Raw genomic sequence first — 4,422 nt, forward strand, 5'->3', positions numbered from 1 at the left:
AGAAGTCTCCTTTCTCAGGGCTTGGAAGGTGGCTCAGTGGTAGAGCACTTTCCTTGCATGCATGAGGCTCTGGGTTCGATTCCTCAGCACCACATAAGCAAAAAGAAAAAAGCCGGAACTGGCACTGTGGCTCAAGTGGTAAAGTGCTAGCCTTGAGCTGAAGAGCTGAGGGACAGCGCCCAGGCCCAGAGTTCAGGCCCCACGACCGGACCCCCCCCCACAACAAAAGAAGTCTCCTTTCTCCATCCCGACCCTCCTGAGCAACTTGTCAACTCTTGCTTCATAGGAAATCACATATCTTGAAAGTCTCTAGAATTTTTACTTTTGGCAGTCACAGACAGTTCCCTGGCATGGTGGAACTTTTGTTTTGACCTGCTGCCTAACGGTGCAATCAAGCGCAAACTGTGAACCCATTAAGCAAGGAGTCTTCTGGAATCAGTCAATTCTCTGCATCTCCTCCATCAATGTCCCCCTTTGTTAAATTGTCTTCTCTCCTACACATACACATACTGGTACACATGCACGTATGTGCACATGCATACACACAGAGAAACTCTACCTCTAGATCAGCACTATCCAAATGAAAAGTATTTGTAAACCTCTAACTAACTTAAAATTTTCTAGTAACAATAACAAAAGTGTTAAAAGGAACACATGCAATTAATTTTAAGATATATTTTATTTCATCTACTGTATCTAACTCATTGCTATTTCAAAATGCAGTTGATATAAGTATTATTTAATATAGTATTTTGTATCTCATTTTTCATAATAAATCTTGGAAAATCACTTTTTAAAATTGTTTTTCAACAAACCTCAATTCACATAGCTTCAATGACTATAGTATTAGGCAGGGGAGAAGTCTTTTTCTCCATCCCTCCCTGCTTTGGTGGTGGTATTAACTCAGGCCTCACACTTGCTGGGCAAGTGCTCTACCATTTCAGCCATACCCCTAGGCCTTTTTAGCTTTATTTTTCATGTAAGGTTTCATGCTTTTGCCTAGGCTGGACTTTGTAGTGTTCTCCTCCTACCTTTGCCTGCTGATAGCTTTGAGGACTGATTCTACCCAGAGAACTATTTGCATTTAATTGGAAGGAAATTGCTTGTCTTAGAATGTGGCACACATGTTTGGGGTGATAGTAATTTCTTGTTCTGCTATGGAAAGGTAGGTAGTTCATCTCTCTGGCTTCTTAATCCAGCAAGGGTAAGTGGAGATCTGCCTCTTATTAAAGGACAGTTTGCTAGTGAAGTCCAGGGGCCACACTGCCCTGTATATGGTAGCCTATCCTCCCCCGTCCCTCTAAAGTGAAATTGGGGATAGAGTGTTACTTTGAAATTGGCTATCCAAGAAAATACAGGAAAGCAAAATAAAGAACACACAAAACTAGAATGCTAGTATTTGAATACGCCTCTTCAACATCGACCTCCTTCATTCCATTGGCAGAGAAACTGAATCCTGGAAGGGAAATAGGACTTTCCCATCACTGTATAGCACTAGCTATAAAGTAGATTGGAATTAGCATTCAGGTCCCAAATGTCCCAACTTTTGACAGTGTTAAGTATTGAGTGGGTTAATATGTCAGATCATTTACCCCCCGAAAAGTCTCAGAATCCACAGATGATAAACAGGCATTCCTCTTCTTATTGGAGCCCAAGTCTTGTTCTTCAATGTCATTTCCTGGTAGGAAATATACTTTTTTTTTTTTGTGAGTCAAGGGACCTGAACTCTGGGCCTGGGCGCTGTCCCTGAGCTCTTTAGCTCAAGGCTAGCGCTCTACCGCTTGAGCCACGGCACCACTTCTGACTTTTTCTGTTTATGTGGTGTTGAGGAATCAAACCCAGGGCCTTGTGCATGTAAGGCAAGTATTCTACAACTAAGCCACCTTCCCAGCCCAGAAAATGTTTTTTTGGGGGGGTCCAGTCGTGGGGCCTGAACTCTGGGCACCTCAAAGCTAGCGCTCTACCTCTTGAGCCACAGTGCCACTTCCGGCTTTTTTCTTTTTGTTTATGTGGTGCTGAGGAATCGAACCCAGGGCCTCATGCATGCAAGGCAAGTGCTCTACCACTGAGCCACCTTCCCAGCCCCCGGAAATTTTTTTTTTTTAAGACCAAGATTATTATTCCCTCACTGTGATCAAAGACCAGAAGGCAGGGCTGTAGAAACATACAAAGATGGGCTGGGAAGGTGACTCAGTGGTAGAGTGCTTGCCTTGCATGCATGAGGCCCTGGGTTCGATTCCTCAGCACCACAGAAGCAGAAAAAGCCAGAAGTGGTACTGTGGCTCAAGTGGTAGAGCACTAGACTTGAGCTGAAGAGCTAAGGGACAGGGACAGGCCCAGAGTTCAGGCCCCATGACTGACAAAAAAAAAAAGAAAGAAAAGAAGAAACATGGAAAGCTTCTAGCTTTCCAAGGGGAATTCCCAGAGAAGTTTTCCCTGAGGACCAGTAAGAAGAGAAAGACAATCTGCAAAGTGGGATGGCAGACCTCTCGGTAGTGAGCAGAGCAAGTATGGAAGCCCTGGGATCAAGATGAGGCTGGTTTGTTTCAGAACACCAGACAGCCTGTAGGTAATGGACTGAGGGCCTGAAACATGACAAGGGGTGTGGTAAGTATAGTCCTATAGAGACGAGCTAGGCATTCAGGTAAAAAAAAAAATTATTTTCCCTTTGATAATATGATGAGTTTCATTTTAATGATATATTTTTGCTCTTTCAAGCTAAACATGGTGGTTCATGCTTATAATCCTAGCCACTGAGGAGGCTGAGAAATGAGGATCATAGTTTGAAGCCAACTTGGGCAGAAAGTCCATTAGTGAGTCTCTTGTTTCCAATTTATCAACAAAGAGCTAGAAGTGGAGGTGTGGCTCAAGTGGTAGAGCACTAGCCTTGAGAAAGAAAAAAGCCAAATGAAAGTACAAGGCCCTGAATTGTTCCTGTACTGGAACAAAAAATTATATCTATATATCTATATACATACATATGTATATCCATACACATATAAATTGCTGCTTAAATTTTTTTGTTTCATCATAATCTAATTTGTCATGCAACCTAAATTTACACAACCTAATTATCTGTGCCACTTGTAAGAGTCCTTGAAGGTGGAATGCTGTCTCTTGTTTCTAGCAGTGAATCTAAGGGACTTAGGCAGTAGCAGCAGGAAGTAAGTTAAAGCTCTGCTACAGCTGCTGGTCCTGGGGGTGGAGTCATGCTATGTTCTCTTGACTAGTCCAGACAGGAGCAGTTTGATCCAGTATCACCAAGCTGGAAATCTAGAGCTCACACTAACAGATTGCTCTTAAATACTCAAATGCTTTTATGTTTCTATGTTGTCATCCAAGATTAAATTTCCAGTTTCAAAAGTAGATTTTGGAACTGAAAGTATGGCTCAGTGGTAGAGCAGGTACATAGCATGTGTGAGGTCCTGGGTTTGAGCCCTAGCAACAATGAGGGGGGAAAAAAGGAAAAGGAAAGAAATAGAAAAAATAATTTCTAATTCTTCCTTCACTCCTCCTCAAACCCCTGTTTCCCAGCTTTAGAAAGTTCTCTAAGGAGCTATGGTCTTCCTCCTTGTACCAGAATAATAGAGGTTAGGTTGGGCTCTGGGAAGTCTCAGAACAGCTTCTGTTCCTATCTGACCTCTCATTTCAGTACTATTCTTATTCTTATTGTTATTATCATTAATATATTCTTATGTGCCATGTGTTATAATATATTCAATTCTTGTGGAAAACTTTAAAAATGAGTGTTTTGAAACATTTTATTATTTAATAGTTGTACAAGGAGGTTACAATTCTATCAATGGGGTTATGAGTGCAACGCATCTGGATCAATGGCTCTCCTATTGTTCTCACCCACTTTTCCCCTCTCCTATCTCTACCCTCAAGTTACATAGTTCAGATTTTACATAATGTACATTGAAAACAGTGGGTTTTAGAAGTCTGTTTTGTAAATCTCCTCACCAGTCAAGCGCCAGACCACCCTGTTTGTTTATCCCATAAATACTCCTAAACTCTACCCTTGGGCAGGTAGATTTCTTGATAGCTCTTCTATCTCCATATGATAGCTGCTTCCTGTATAAACTTTTTATCCTTATAAATAAAATAAAAACTGGTAAGATTGTTTTACCAAGCATCTAATTACTTAAAATATTGTATAGCCCTTGATAAAGAGTTTTAGGAATTCTTGCAAGAGAACTTGCTGTTCTTTGAAGAAATAGTTCGGATATGGGATGACCAGGTATATCACTGGCTGCTGCTAACTCTTGCTCATTCTCAGATACTGGGCTATTGGGGTACCTTCCAGTTCTGATGTGTGTATTTGACTCTCCGAGGTACCAGGATGTTCAAAGTTCAGTTTCTCACTGCTGGTAAACCTTAGCAGTGGTAAACACTATCAGGCTTGGTGAAAGACAAAGAGGT

The sequence above is a fragment of the Dipodomys ordii genome, unplaced genomic scaffold, assembly GCF_000151885.1.
Source record: "Dipodomys ordii isolate 6190 unplaced genomic scaffold, Dord_2.0 Scaffold227, whole genome shotgun sequence".
NCBI lineage: Eukaryota > Metazoa > Chordata > Mammalia > Rodentia > Heteromyidae > Dipodomys > Dipodomys ordii.